Source organism: Homarus americanus, unplaced genomic scaffold, assembly GCF_018991925.1.
Source record: "Homarus americanus isolate GMGI-L3 unplaced genomic scaffold, GMGI_Hamer_2.0 scaffold25157, whole genome shotgun sequence".
Taxonomy (NCBI): Eukaryota; Metazoa; Arthropoda; class Malacostraca; order Decapoda; family Nephropidae; genus Homarus; species Homarus americanus.
The window spans coordinates 74,735-91,052 of record NW_024729836.1 but is presented as its reverse complement, the minus strand read 5'-3'; the positions used below and the strand labels follow the sequence as shown (position 1 = coordinate 91,052).

Genomic DNA, 16,318 nt, shown 5'->3' with positions numbered 1-16,318 from the left:
GTAAGAGCAAAGCTGTCTACTACCAAAAATATTATAATTGCATGTGCAGTTCAACATAATATTACTTTGATTTCTGGACTTCCACTGGACATAGAAGACATGCATTAAGAAGTAATACGGCTTTAGTTAGTTAGGTAACTACTATGTTCCATACATTACTTTAAGTGGTGAACGATTCATGTCATTAAATTTTAATAAAACAGTGGTTCTATATTATTTCTTTATTAAAGCCTTTTCATTCATTCTTAAATTATGTTGCCTTAAATTGTCTAATTCTTACTTCATTGAGGTCTTTAATAAGGAAGCTTACCTCAATATGTATGATAATTCACCTGTGAGGTAATATGAAGAAAACCAAAGGAAAGAAATATAGATTTATTTTTTCTATACAGGACTCTGCATTTCATTAATATCACAGCTTATATTATAGATATACATAAAAAAAAAATCTGAACTGCCATACTTTGTACAATATTTGCACAAAATAGAAATGCGGAGATAAATTTTCTCTTAAATTAAATTATATATGAATGCATAAAAATTAATAAACTAAAAATCTCCTATATCCATTACTCTGCATATAACAACTTGTATTATATATCTACCCCCCCCCAAAAATGAACTTTAGTCTATAGCACAGTAAAAAGAATTGCAATTATTGAAAATCACAGCATACCTGTATATCATAAAAAAAAAAAAATCTTAGCTGCCATACTTAAGACAGCAATTGTAAACAATGGCAAAATAAAGAAATGTAGATTTATTTCCTTTAAATAAAATTATTTTAAGGTGTAAGACATAAGAAAATAAATTTATAATCTAGATGCCACTTTACGATATATCACAGTACCCCTGTATAGAGTAAAATCATAAACATTGCATATGACTGTATGTTATTACTCAACCATCATTCATAAGTTTTAGCCATGGCATCATATGCAGTTGATGCTTTCCTTAAACATGTATCTAACAATTCAAAAGATTTATTAATTTTTTCAAGCGTCTTTTCAATCACTCTAATTACAGTTTCACTTTATCTTTCTTTGAGTGTATGTGCTGATATTATGGCCTTCACTTTCAGTTCCTCCTCATGCTCTCTTTTCATTGTGTACAATTTATATTGGTGAGGCAGGAACAGAGGGTGAAATTAGAAGTCGAAAAACAGAAGTAGATGGTGCAGAAGACACAGTTGATAGCCCTGGTGTTGGAACAGGCAAAACAAGAGGATCATGGGAGTGAGGAAGTTCAGGTACACTTGCAGAAGTCTTCCGCATGACACGAGCACTGGGTGGCGATTTCTTCTGAAGCTAATGATAGTTTTTCTGGAGGACCACCACCCGCTCTCCTATATCTCTGGTTTTAGTTCTGAAAGAAACAGAAGAATATAAATGCTTTATACAGTACTAGGCTACATTCATATCTACATTAAAATTTACTATGATATGCTGGTAAAAAGGACTCGTGCTTCTGATAAGTTCTTGGAGGTGACCCTTCAGAAACTGAGCATAGACCTGTTTGAAGCTATCTTGCCAGAATAATTTGGCTTGCTAAGTGTGTATTGCCAGGCAACTACTGGAAAGTACACTAACTCTGCAGAATAATATGTTTCATATAGATTTATATGCTGTATAGCTTGGTTCTAGGATAATTGCCCCCCAATGCCAGTGAATAACTGGCACAAAACATGGAAATAACCTAACTTTAACTTAAAATAACCTATCCTTACCTAACTTAACCTATTTTAACCTAACCTATTTTTAACTTAACCTAACTTTATTTTAACCTAACCTAACTTTAACTCACATGACTCCTCACATGACCCGTCACTTAAATACTATAATCCTACTCAATTTAGTAACCTAATGGCAAAAATCCTTATTTTTAAATACTAAACTTAGAAATAAGCATATACTTACTCCTTTTTATGTTGGAGCTCCTCTTGAGGTGCTTGGCTGTAAGAGGGAGTTGATCTTGGTTGCTGGTGTTTAATGAGGCAGTAATTTCATCCTAGGCCTTTCTTTTGCTGTCATTTATTGTGTTACAGTACTAGTAGACCTGTCCTCGACGACTGGCCTTTGCTCGATAAGACGCAAAAGTGCTATGTGCAGGGTTACTGACAGGGCTGCAGAACGTTCTCTCCTCTCCATGTTTGATAACACCTGCGCAAACATTGGTGCCAAGTACAGGGATGAAAAAATTGTCTGTAATTTGTTTAGAACAGATACTAAAGTTCAATTTGAAAAAAAAGAAGATATTTTTCAATATATTATTGTGCCGGTATAAAATAACAACTAAATATCTCTCTAAACCGTCTTTCTAATTATGTGAAATAATGGATTTGGCAAGCGCGCGTGGGACACGTTTGTGCTGCCATACGAAACGAAGTGTTGTGTTTACACACGCTATATTCCTAGTTAAAGGCTCATGTAAGTGACTAGCAATATGGTACTGAGCGTCGGGTGGTTGCATCCCGACACACGATGCATCGTGATGATGATGGTGATCGTCATTATCGTCGTAATGACTAGGAATACGGCCCATTATCACACTGTGCGGGACTCGCCATGTGTGGTGTGACTGCTTACGGTCATTATGCACCTCCACTGTGATTCTGTGTATACCCTACATATCACCACCCAGGATAAGAGAAAATCATTGCATGCCTGAGAAGTTTTGCGGTCGCTACGTGGAACTACTTACTAATGCCAGGCGTGGAACCAGTACTGGTATGATTACCGGGGAAATATCCCATCTGCTCATCAAGAGTAGTGTGTGAACGAGGTATCTAGTATGTGTACCTAAGAATACCAAGGAGTTCCATACTTGTAGGTGTGAAGTGTACCCGGGATGTGGTGCTATGATACAAGATGTGGTGTAGGGTGACAATAGTGCATAGGGGTGAATTTCTAAAATTGATTAAATGGAATGGCCATTGGTCCAATACTGCGTACCCATGAAAAAAGAACACAGGCGAAATCCTGGGTCATTTGGACAATATTTAGAGGTAGCTCAAGTCAATTGAAGTTTTATCCTTTTGGCAAAAAATACGAATATTCATAATATGCCGGTTTATTTTAAAATTTACATATTGAGCAAGTTTATGTGTACACTGTACATATAAATGATTAATTCCTTTTTAAAATGAAACTGCAGTGAACACGCTTACATCAATGGGTGGGAGAGGTGTGGACAACCCATTCATTGTTTTCGCTTTTTTGCTTGTAAGGTCCTGTTTTGATGTCCCTGGTTGTGACCGCCTCTGCTCTTCAACAACCTGCAGCAGATGTTGACGCTGGTCTTCACTCTTCGTGATCTTGCTGTTGAATGCCTGTATCAAGGCAATCCCTCTCTCTGCAGTGTCGTTGATGACTCTGAGACCACCCACAACTGCGACGCCAGTTTTGAAGTCTTCATCATCAGACCATGTGTCAGGTTCCTTGGACAAAAAAGAAGTCTTCATTTTGAGACTTTCAAATAGAAAGTTTGATCCTCTAGAAGCCAAGTCTGAGAGCTGCTTTTTGGGAAGGGAAGATGTGGCAGGAAGAGCAGCACGTTTTGGTGAATCCTCGGTCGCCTTCCTCTCAACGATTGCCCGAACTATGTTTGTCTTCATTGTTGCATTAACTTGTGGATCGAAAAGTGCAAGACCCACCAAGCCTTCACTGAGGTACCACAGGTGACGACCGAAGACTGTGAGACATGTTCTTGATATTTTGACGTCGTGGTACTCTGACAGGTCTTGGAGGAGCCGCAAATCATTAGCAGGAGCGGAGGATGGAACGGAGGCCGTGAACCATGCACTGACATACACCTCTAGCACAAAGAATGTGAATCGTTTCAAGCCTAATGTCTCACGAGCAGTTAGTTTAAACTGATTAGCAAAAATCAGGATCTTCATGACATAAATGAGCTTAGCCATCCACCGTGCTCGGTGAAGTGCTCCGGGCCGTCGGAGATTAAACTTGGGTAGAGTTCCATCGAGACACCTGATTTCTAGCTCCAGTACCTCACGGTAATCATCACGTGGCTGCTGCTTCTTGCCCAGATGATGTTTCCAGCAACAGATGAGGTCATCTCGTTTCTCGTACAAACTTGGAGGGAGGTCTGAGAGAGGGCTGTAGTCATCTTGACTGATGTCCTTCCACTTATGCTTGAAGCGAGAGAAGAGAGTAATATCTGGTCCAGAGGAAGGCCCCATGCATTCCACATACGCTTTCTCGGCAACAAGCTCAAGGATGTGGGGACGACACGCGAGATGCAGAAGACGGCGGCCGAGTTTCTGCTCCAGAATGACACATGCCCCCGACAAGTGCCCAGTGTTTGAAGCTGTTGTGTCAAAACTGAGTGCTGAAACATTCTCTGATATTTTCTACTCTTCCAGCGCTGCACTGACTGCTGTAGCAATGGCCTGTCCAGTCCCTGACAATAGTTTCGGGACACCAAGCAGCTTTTCAGTATTGATTCCGGAGACAAGAATGGCGATTCGGTCAACACTCGCTCCTTGTTCATCAGGAATAATTTTTCCATCCCAGTGCACAGTGAGCACTTCACTAGGTTGAAATTTTTCTTTAATTTCGTTGGCAATCCCAGAACGGTGGGTCGCTCGCGAAGTACGCACTGTCTCATAGTTTAAAACTAGTTCCATTGGGTCATGACCTAGACTAGCAGCCGTGGCACTGACGATCCGGAGAGTAGAGCGGTGACTGATCCCAGTGCGGTCCAATGTACTTGACAATTCAGGGGTGATAACTTTGAGAGTAGCACGTTTACGATTGGAAGAAGATACCACTGGTGATATCGCTAGGGAACTTGTAGATGATGACGAGCTTGATTGTGATTCTGTTTCAGACGAAGAACCCAACTCATCATATTCAAGAGCAGAACTGGCTTGATTCTGTTGTAGAGATTGCTTACTCTTGCTTTCTTCCCGACGCTTGATGGAACAAGCAATCTTTTTGTCTACTCCTGCCATTACACCTCTTCTCCCTTTTTCTCGTTGCGCTGCCAGGAATGCTCGGTCTTCTTTGATGGTCAAGAGCTGCATTGCCTTGGGGTGGGCAACATCGAAGAGGTCCTCAAACTCATCACAAAAAGTTTCCTCTTTCTTACGTTGTGTGTCTGTAGTGCGAGTGCAGTTTTTCTTAAGTCCCTTCCACATTAAAAAAAGATCCACTACCTTTCGTCCAATACTCTTCTCAGTTATGGTAGGAATCCGTGCTTTATTCCAGAAACTAATAACCGATGCTGCAACTTCACTCGCAGAATCATTCACTGTTTTCTTATGTTCATTGTGACCGTGGAAAAACAGACGTAGAACATCTCCTCTTGAAGGAAGTTGTGCACCCGTGATTTCGGTTATGTGCTGACCAATGAGCCAAACTTCAGTTTTTGAACGTGTACTCTCCATTGAACCTGAAACAAACAAAAACATTTATGTAACTTATGTTGTTACTGTTATGCAAACAACAGCACCCATAAAGCATACGGCATGCAAGATCACTTGTATAAAGTTTTTAAAGTGTTATATACCTAAATTGATGCATTGATTTTAGACAAAGACAATGGTACTAACCGTAATACTGCAACAAGAGCGACGCACACACACTCACCGTCACGTCTCACACACAACTGATGCTACTGTACCAGTCAGACACTGGCACACAACCTCTTCCCCCTACCCCGACTGACACCCGCCTCTCCCTCCCCTCTGCATTGCCAATAGCTGCACCAGCCAAAATACTCATTACTCATTTTTAGAAAAAATGTTAGGAACAACTTTAGTTTGAATTTGCATTCTACATATACCTGCAAAGTTTCATAGTAATCGGTTCATAAATAAAGAAATTAGAAAAAATCAATAATAATTTCAGTAGTGTTAACTTCAAATGGCTTGAGCCCCCTCTAAATATTGTCCAAATGACCCAGGATTTCGCCTGTGTTCTTTTTTCATGGGTACGCAGTATTGGACAAATGGCCATCTAAAAATAAAAACTTTCACTTTTTATTGTCACCCTAAATTGTGGTGCTATGATATAACATGTGGTGCTGTAATGTAACATGTGGTGCTATACTCTAACAGGTGGTGCAGTCTGATGTGTTGGGTGTCATGATTGTTATGAAGAATGAAGATGATTATAGCAACTATTTGATGTAAGACGTGTATTGATGTGAAGTGTAATGCAAATAATAGTTGTTCTTCTGATGAAGGCCAACTATTTTTGTATTGTGATGGGATGCAATATGTTTTATAAAGAATAAATTAGTTAAGTCATGCTTGCTGTTTCACCCTTCTTCCCACTCTCGATTTGGTCAATGAAAAACCCAACCCAATGCCAAGCTTACTTTGCCCGCTACCTAACGAGCTACATACTGTCCAGGGGGTTTGGTGGCAGCTACCTTAAAATTAAGAATATAGTTAAGTTATTCCCTTAGAATTAGTGACCCCAGAATCTGGCAGCATAACCTTACCAGGAACCGGGCGGTACCCGACCCCCACAGACTCGAACGTTTTGTTACTTACATTTCACCTCATGTTTAGCCTATTGCTACTGCACTATTCAGTCTTATTCAGGTATTCCACATCACTATAAGAGAGGAGTAGCAAACGCAATGTTGGAATACACAATATATTGACAAGAAACACCAACAACCAGCAATAATCAAACATTAACAATCACCACTCATGCAACAGTTACATAAATATAATACAATACTCTAACAATCACCCTAATCCTACCACAAAGAAATGTACATAAACATTACAAACTTGCATTACATTCTAAGTCAGAGTAACACAATTTGCAATCAACCACAACCTGCTCCCCCGACCACAGACCACCAGCTACACACCCACGTCCGTCCCGGAATGCTCTGCTCTCCTCCCTGGTGCACCGCTTCATTATAACTCCGTTCGAGATCTGAGCAACACAGATACGGAGCTCCGGAGAGCCTAACCATGAGCCCGAGTTATGGGCCATCCAATGTGTCCCTGATCTATGACTCGAGGTCCGGAACATCGAGTCCGGAGATCGAGTAACGGGGGTGGAGCGTTGGTCGTTCAGCAACCAAACACGGGTTCTCAAGCATATTCTATATGAAGCTTCATAATAATATACATTTTTTATTTTGGGTATTGTGTATTTTAACTAAAAGGTTAAATATCGTAAAATTTTTCCTGGTAGGTGTTTCCAAGACCCAATCACATCCCTGCCTTTCTGTGTCTTCAAGTGAATGTGAACAAGTGGTTTTGAATGATATGTTAGTGCTATTTAAAAAATAATAATATAGCAATACCTACTTTTTGTATATGAACTTTTTTACTTTTGATGATTGATAAATTTTGCCATTTTTTTTAAACATTCACTGCAGCAAGTCCAAAGAGGAATCCTGAACATTGGGTTACTTTTAAGTAACACGACAAATTAATCTGTCATACCAAAATAACAGCTTTGATGAATTCACTTTTCGGGTCACTTTAAACTGACCTGATGTTCGGGATTCCTCTTAGGACTTGCTGGACTGAATGTTTAAAAAATGGGCGTTAGGTACAGTGGAATGTGATAGTTTTGTGTATGTGTTGTGTACACCATATGTTAGACTTACTGAAGTGTTCTTGTTACAACTTGCACAACTGAGTAAGCTAGTTGTTGTGATAAATGATAGTCTTGTGGTCCCTGTAACTGAAGCGTATGTGTCTATACAATTTTGAAGATAATTTATATAAATTTATGTTTATATGTGTTAGGGCAACTCCTATTTAGCACAGTCAGCACATGGGCATTACTCTTCTCTTACTTAAATATAAACTTTAAATATTAAGGCTCCATCTGCATGATACTTAACAGTGGTTAATACTCAAACATGTAATCACACCAATACACTACTGTCATGGTCATAATGACATGGCTAGTCTGTTAAAACCTAATAATTCATATTACGCTCCACTCCCACAAAACCTGTAAACCTTTTGAGTCTCCAAGTTGAAACATTCATTCTCTAACCACTTCAGGAGATCTGAGTCCTTCGTTTTCTATGTCGCATTACCGGAGAAACACAAGTATACCTAAATTCCGCACAGGGTGTTCATGCATTTGAATTGGTAAAAGAACACCCTTGCTTTGCGTCAACTTAGAGATGTCTGACTGCAGATGAAGCATTCAAGATCCGTTGTGACTGATGTTGAAAGCTTCAATTGTATTTACTGTAAGCGTAATTGTCAATATAAGTTAGGGAAGAGTCGGCAGTGTGAGCGAGTTTTTTTTTTTACAGAGATCAGCCCACCCGGGCACAGGTCACTGACCAACATCAGGGCCTGGGGGGCGAATAATAATAATAATAATAATAATAATAATAATAATAATAATAATAATAACAATAATAATAATAATAATAATAATAATAATAATAATAATAATAATAATAATAATAATAATAATAATAATAATAATAATAATAATAATAATAATATATATTATTATTATTATTACAACAATTAATAAAATAATAGCAAATTCATACAAATACAAATAAAATAATAAAAAAAAAAATAATAATAATAATAATAAAAACGAAAGATTAAATCAAGAGTGAGAAAAGATGCACACTATGTATGTTGTGTTGTCCGTGTAAGAGAAACAATTGAGACCCTGCAATTGTGTGTAAAGGAGGCAGAAAGTCAGATCAGCAACCTGGGACTTAGTCACAATTTTCGTTATGCCATATGGCAGCAGGGTCTACCATTAGACAACACATTACGCTTCCAATATCTTCCCAGGCGGTAGTATCTCCCTGATTGGTAGCTGCTTACTACCTACTACCTGTAAAAAAAAAAAAAAAAAAAAATTCAATATAAGTCAGGGTAGGGTCATCAGTGAGAGTGAGGTTGTGGGTACAAGATGTTGGTTCGCACTCGGGATGGGATGGAGAAAAGAAACTCACAATGTGCTCTCTGTATAAATACTGTATTGGATGTACAATGCAGCTTGGTGCTGGGAAGGCAGCATGGTTACAAGCGTTGAGGAGAGAGAGCTGGTTGGTGAGGGTACTCAGAGGAGGACCAGCTTGTGGGTCGCCATGGTCGCCGGCTGGAGTAGGAGCCGCCAGGCAGGAGCGGAGGAGGAGGAGGTGTTGCTTGCTGGTGGCTGTGGGTAGTAAGAGTGGTCACTGTAGGTTATGTATGTATGCTACTGTGCCAAGTAGCAACCTTGTAAATAAGCTACTGTGCCGAGTAGCATCTATGTATATAATTACGTGGCAACACTGTACGTGTTATGTGGCAGCATTGCCCCGAGGCTGCCATATTAGGGTGTGTCATAGGAGGGAAGATCAGCTAAAACTAATGGCCCATCACTTTTTTGGTAGATTTTAGTGTATATAAACAGAAAATAATTTCAGTTTCAATATTTGGCAACCTTTTGCTAGGTAAATTTTAGCGTGAAATTTATCGAAAATCTAACGTACAGCTGCATTAGTGCATTACAATTAAATAGTGAACATTGCTTTCTGACTTCATTCTTTAACAACCCAACTAACAATATTTTTTTCTGTTTCAGATTCTGATGCATTTATAAGTTGATAATATTTGTGATGGCTGCTTGTGTCAGGACGAGGAACCCAAAATCCAGCCATCTCAGTCACTATCTTGGGTCTGGGAGAGAGCTCCTGAAGTCGGAGTTGCCTACATTGAGAGATGCTTTGAGATACGGTGTTTTAATCAGGCAAATTAGTGAAAAGAACCAAAGAACTTATACAAACAAAGACATTGCCAGTGATATGACCAAAGTTGTCTTGGCACAGTACACTCTGGCTAACGCTCAGTTCAATCCTCCAGTCATAACAAGTCAGAAGAAGATTAGTGAGAGACTGCTAGCCAGTTGGGAAAAGGCAAGAGATATCTCTCTTGGGAGAGGAAAACTTGCAGTTAAGGACAGCTTTGCCAAGCAACTGGACCAGTTATTTGGCATAATTACTTGCAAGTGCCCAATTGTTCTCTGTCCTGAGTTTGGATGCGATCGTGACTGTAAATCCGAGGCCCACATCTCCTGTATTTGCAAGCGTGAACTGAAGATTCCTGTGATCGAACTGGCATTTGTCAAAGCACAGAGAGAGAAGACTGGCAGTATAGGGGCTCTCATGATTTCTAGCCAAGATATTCCGGAGTCCAGGAGACAGGAGGCTGCCACAGAGAGACAGAAGAGGAGAAGAGTTGCTGAGGAAAAAGAGACTTGAGAAGGCCCAGGGTGAGTGTAAAAGGCCGATGATTGAGTCAAGCTGATTCAGAGTTTAATGATCTCCCCATGGCTGATCCGAGTGCTGACCAGGAGAATGGTGACTTTGTCCTTAACTCCAGAAAAATAATGATCCCAAACCTTCCAGGCATAGATTCGAAATAGAAAGATATCCTGCGAGCATAGCTTCCACAGCATGCGACACCACACTGGTTCAGAGAAAACTGCAGAGATAGCAACAGCTGCCTGGATTGACGGTGGGTTTGATAACACCTGATGATGTTCACCTGGTGATAGAGATCACAACAAAGTAAGGAGAGCTCAGGAGAAACTTGTCAGCAACTCCAGAAGAGGAGTTTGATATGATAAGAGAAAATGGAATCAATTGTTTGTTCTTTTTGATGGGAGAAGGGATGACACTCAAAGTGTTCATGAAAGTTGGAGATTCTGACAAGTTGTTCCCTGCCATGGTGAAGGAGGAACACTACTCCTGCTGCAGTGAACCAGTAGGGAAGTATTTGTGGCATTTCACTCCAGAGAAAGATGACATCAGGAAACCAGCTGAGATAGTGGCAGATAACATTGTGAACTGGCTCAGAGAGAGGAATGTAGACCAGACCCTGCAGGCCATTGGAGGGGACAGCACCAACACGAACACATGGTGGCAAGGGGGGGGGTCATACAGTGGATAGAGCGGAAGATTGGGAGGAAGCTGGTCTGGATTGTTTGTGACCTCCACACCAACGAGTTGCCACTCAGACATCTGATCCAGGAGCTGGATGGCAAGACTCTTTCAAACAACAGATGGTCTGGTCCTCTTGGCAAGATGCTGGACTCTGTCACTGAGTTAGAAATAAATCCGAGCTTTGAAAAAATCACAGTTGGCCCTCCACTCGTTGAGCTTGCACATACTGTCATTGACGACCTGAGTACTGACCAGTACTATGGTTACATGATTTGCAGTGCCATCAAAACTGGGGTCATGCCTGATAGACTTGCTTACCTGCAGATAGGTCAAGTCTCACATTCTAGGTGGCTCACAACGGCTCTCAGGTTCTGCAGAATTTGGGTCACTCATCATAAACTGAAAGGGAACCAGCTTCACAACCTGAGACTTATTGTCCAATTCATCGTGAGTGTCTACTTGCCAAATTGGTTCAACACCAAGGTCAAGTCATCGTTCTACGAAGGTCCGAGGCATGTTCTCTTCCAGCTTGAGCTCCTGAGGAGTCAGCCAAGGAAGGTTGTTCAGATTGTGGAGCAGACTGTGAGGAGATCTTCCTGGTATGCTCATCCCGAGGCAGTTCTGCAGACAATGCTCTGCAGTAAGGATGAGGAGGAGAGCAGAGTGGCAGTCAAAAAGATCTTGGATATGAGACTTATGAGAGGATCTGGGCATGACGAATCAGTTGGTTACGATTCCTTCAGGGTCAGGAAGACTTCTGAAGTCAATCTAGGTGCCAAGACCCTCACTGATCTCATAGATCTGGATAACATCCAGGCTGGCAGTGAGCCCCCTCTTACCTGCAGCCTCACTAATGTTCAAGTCAGAGCTTTCCTGGACAACCCCATGCATGTCCCTGCCTGGCCCTCGCACACCCAGAGTATAGAGCGTTGTGTACAGCAAGTGAGCGAGGCCAGCAGTCACGTGTACAGCCAGGAGAGGAGGGAAGGCTACATCCGAGCTCAGGTGGTCAGCAGGGAGGTGATGAGTAGAAACAGAAGCAAGAAAGACATGTTCTCTATGGTGTGCAGCAACACCGGGTCGTAGTAGTAAAACCGGTTTTTGTATTTGATGATTTGTTTTCTAAAGGAATATTAAATTTAATAAATGTGTCAAGATCATTCGTTTCACTATTCTGGATGATTTTCATCCTAATAAATTAACCTGATACATTTACTTTACTTTAAATAAGCTATTTAGTGGCGTTGGTAAAAGGGTGGGAATACTGAATTTTCATAAGATTTCAAGTTAAAATTGACCTCGCAAAAAATAAACACTTTTCAAATCTGAAGATATCACATGATTCTGCACATAGAACTACATCATTAATACCATGGGCCGATTTTTCAAACTCAAAAAAAAAAAATTCGCCTCCGTATGACACACCCTACTGGGTCAAGGGTCATGCTGCTCGTTAACTCAGGGTGTGGTTGTTGTGTTGGCGACAGTTTCTACACGTTAAACACTGGGTCATGCAGCTCGTTAACTCAGGGTGTGGTTGTTGTGTTGGCGACAGCTTCTACACCTTAAACACTGGGTCATGCAGCTCGTTAACTCAAGGTGTGGTTGTTGTGTTGGCGACAGTTTGTACACCTTAAACACTGGGTCATGCAGCTCGTTAACTCAGGGTGTGGTTGTTGTGTTGGCGACAGCTTCTACACCTTAAACACTGGGTCATGCAGCTCGTTAACTCAGGGTGTGGTTGTTGTGTTGGCAGCAGCTTCTACACCTTAAACACTGGGTCATGCAGCTCGTTAACTCAGGGGTGTGGTTGTTGTGTTGGCGACATACACCTTAAACACTGGGTCGTACGGCGCTCGTTAACTCAGGGGTGTGGTTGTTGTGTTGGCGACGGCTTTCTGCACCTTAAACACTGGGTCATGCAGCTCGTTAACTCAGGGTGTGGTTGTTGGTTGGCGACAGCTTCTACACCTTAAACACTGGGTCATGCAACTCGTAACCTCAGGGTGTGGTTGTTGTGTTGGCGACAGTTTCTACACCTTAAACACTGGGTCATGCAACTCGCTAACTCAGGGTGTGGTTGTTGTGTTGAAGACAGCTTCTATACCTTAAACATTGGGTCATGCAGCTTGTTAACTCAGGGTGTAGTTGTTGTGTTGGCGACAGCGTCTACACCTTAAACACTGGGTCATGCAGCTCGTTAACTCAGGGTGTGGTTGCTGTGTTGGCGACAGCTTCTACACCTTAAACAAATTCACGCCTAGGTGGCCCTAGGGCCGCCATCCTCGTTACACGAGGGGCAACCATTATTATTATTATTATTATTATTATTATTATTATTATTATAATTATTATTATTATTATTATTAATATTATTATTATTATTATTAGTGTAATTAGGTGGAGTGGGGTGGGGTGGAGTGGGGTGGAGTGGGGTGGGGTGGGAGTGGGGTGGAGTGGGGTGGGGTGGGGTGTGGAGTGGGTGTGGTGGGGTGGGGTGAGTGGGGTGGTGTGGGGTGGAGTGGGTGGGGTGGGGTGGGGGTGGGGAGCAGGTGGGGTGGGGTGGGGTGGGGGTGGGTGGGGTGGGTGGGGTGGGGGTGGGGTGGGGTGGGGTTGGGGTGGGGTGGGGGTGGAGTGGGGTGGAGTGGGGTGGGGTGGGGTGGGGGTGGGGTGGGGTGGGGGTGCTGGGGGTGGGGTGGGGTGGGGTGGGGTTGAGTGGGGTGGAGTGGAGTGGGGTGGGGTGTTAAAGTAAACAGCCCTGACGTTATTTACATCATCTCATTGTTTACATATACTCGAATGTATAACTGTCCTGTGTGTTTACCTTTCATACAATGTTTACAATACACAAACACTCAATCATACACTCTACATATCATCCCAGTATTTACAGCAATTAAATTCCTGTATAAAACGTGTACTGGTAAACTATAATGTGTACATGAATATAGTAACGTACATACATGGTGTACATAAGTAAGTAACAGTGTACAAATGAACCATAATGAATTATATATAAAATGTTTGACGTGGGATGTTATTCATTTAGTATTTATGAATGGAACAGGTAGATAATGGACTTTTAAAGGTACGATGATGATAATAATAATAGTAATAATAATAATAATAATAATAATAAACACCTCACCTGTATGTGCGTTTGTCCCTCTGTGTGTGTGTGTGTGTGTGTGTGTGTGTGTGCCTCTCCCACTTACAACAGGAGATGAGATAAGAGAAGTTTTCCTCTCTCTCATTAGTCACTTAAGAGGCTTGTCTGTCTCTATCCCTGTCTCTAATCCTGTCTGTTTCCGTCTATCTCTGTCTGTCATTGTCTGTTTCCGTCTATCTCTGTCTGTCATTGTCTGTTTCCGTCTATCTGTGTCTGTCATTGTCTGCTTATGTCTGCTTCTGTCTGTTTCCATCTGTCGCTGTCTGTCATTGTCTGTTTCCGTCTATCTCTGTCTGTCATTGTCTGCTTATGTCTGCTTCTGTCTGTTTCCATCTGTCGCTGTCTGTCATTGTCTGTTTCCGTCGATCTCTGTCTGTCATTGTCTGTTTCTGTCTGCTTCTGTCTGTTTCCATCTGTCTCTGTCTATCTGTTTCTGTTCGATTTTGTCTACTTTTGTCTACGTCTGTCTATTTTGTTTGTATCTTTCTTCAACTGAATGTTCTCTCTCGCTCACACACACACACACATACACCAGGTAACAGTACATACACTACAAACAAACAAACAACACTCTGACAGTGGGTAAGTGGAAAAACACTGAGATACCTGAATTTGAATTTCCGTTTGAAGAGCTTGAGCACTTAGCGTGTGGCCGCCTGTGGCTCTCTCTCTCTCTCTCTCTCTCTCTCTCTCTCTGGCTCTCTCTCTATGGCTCTCTCTCTGCTTCATTGTCTGTCTCTGTCCACACCTGTCTGTCTTTGGGGGATTATATTTTGTCCTTTGTTATTTTGAGAGAGAGAGAGAGAGAGAGAGAGAGAGAGAGAGAGAGTGTGTGTCTCCTTGTGTGTGTGACTTAGTGAACCAGGGGAGGTAATCTCTTCAAACATTAGCGTGACAGAACTCAACATTTTCGTAGTTCCTCCTGACTGTAACGTGATATTGGTGTTTGTTTTTCTCTTTCTTCTCTCTCTGCCTCTCTTTCTGTGTTTCTTTCTCTCTCTCTCTGACGTGCACATACAACCCAACCCAATTCTCAAAAGTATACCTGTATATGATCATTAGCGTCCAGGTAATCACACCTAATTAACCCACCTAACAAAAATATTACCAATTCCGACAAAACATAATTTCCTCACATATACCTATTATAAAATTGTTTATATCCAAAGGTATATATCTCCTTACACCAGGGGTGGGCAAAGTACGGCCCGCGGGCCACATATGGCCCGCCAAATTATTTCTGTGGCCGCCAAATTATTTCTGTGGCCCGCCACTGCATTTGGCAATCAGAAAAAAAATTCTTATTAATTACAGAAAGGACAATTTTGGAAGTTGGGTGGACATAGCAGCAATACTGGCTCGTCGCTGTTAACCTGTGGCCCGCGAAGTGTGCCACCATTCATGAAGTGGCCCTCCATCAAAAATAATTGCCCACCCCTGCCTTACACCATCCACCCCCCATATACACAACAGCTAACCAAACAGACATCTTCACTACAAACGCCCCTCTTCCTACACCCACACTACCATCTATCATTCAAAGTCAAGTCATCAGTGTGTGTTTGCTGCAAGGGTTTCAGATAAGAGGATCAGATCAGTGTTGTGTTGTGGGTTTAATGGTATAAATAAACTAATTCAGGTTTAAGTTCTTGCTTGTCAATGTTTACAAATATTTGAGAAGTTTAGGTACATTGTTAGAAGGAGGTTAAATAATATTGCTAAAGGTAAATATGTGGAAATAAAGGTTACAATATAGTAAAATAGATAAACAGAGATAACTGGAAGAATTAATTCGGTACATTAAACTAGTTAATATAGAGACAATAATATATAAACAACTTAACTACAACTAGACCTATAAAGAAAAATAAATATATATATATAATGTAAATAAATTATACTTTCTATACCTTGTGTTATACAACTTAACTACGACTATATCAGCAACCGACCCGACTCCTCCCTATCTCGGTTTCCTCCCTATCTCGGTCTCCTCTCTATCTCGGTCTCCTCCCTATCTCGGTTTCGTCCCTATCTCAGTCTCCTCCCTATGTCAGTCTCCTCCCTTAGTCTCCTCCCTATCTCGGTCTCCTCCCTATCTCAGTATCCTCCCTATCTCAGTCTCCTCTTTTAGTCTCCTCCCTATCAGTCGCCTCCCTATCTCAGTCTCCTCCCTATCTCAGTCTCCTCCCAATCTCAGTCTCCTCCCTACCTCGGTCTCCTCCCTATCTCAGTCTC

At 41.5% G+C, this 16,318-nt stretch overlaps 1 long non-coding RNA gene across 1 annotated transcript; it reads right to left on the bottom strand.

Moving 5' to 3' along the window:
- Positions 1-744: 744 nt before the first annotated feature.
- LOC121866843 lies at positions 745-2,533 on the bottom strand. The gene is made up of 2 exons (XR_006089031.1): positions 1,917-2,533; positions 745-1,365 (listed from the first exon to the last, which is right to left on the bottom strand). It is a non-coding gene; the product is annotated as an uncharacterized LOC121866843 (long non-coding RNA).
- Positions 2,534-16,318: the final 13,785 nt, after the last annotated feature.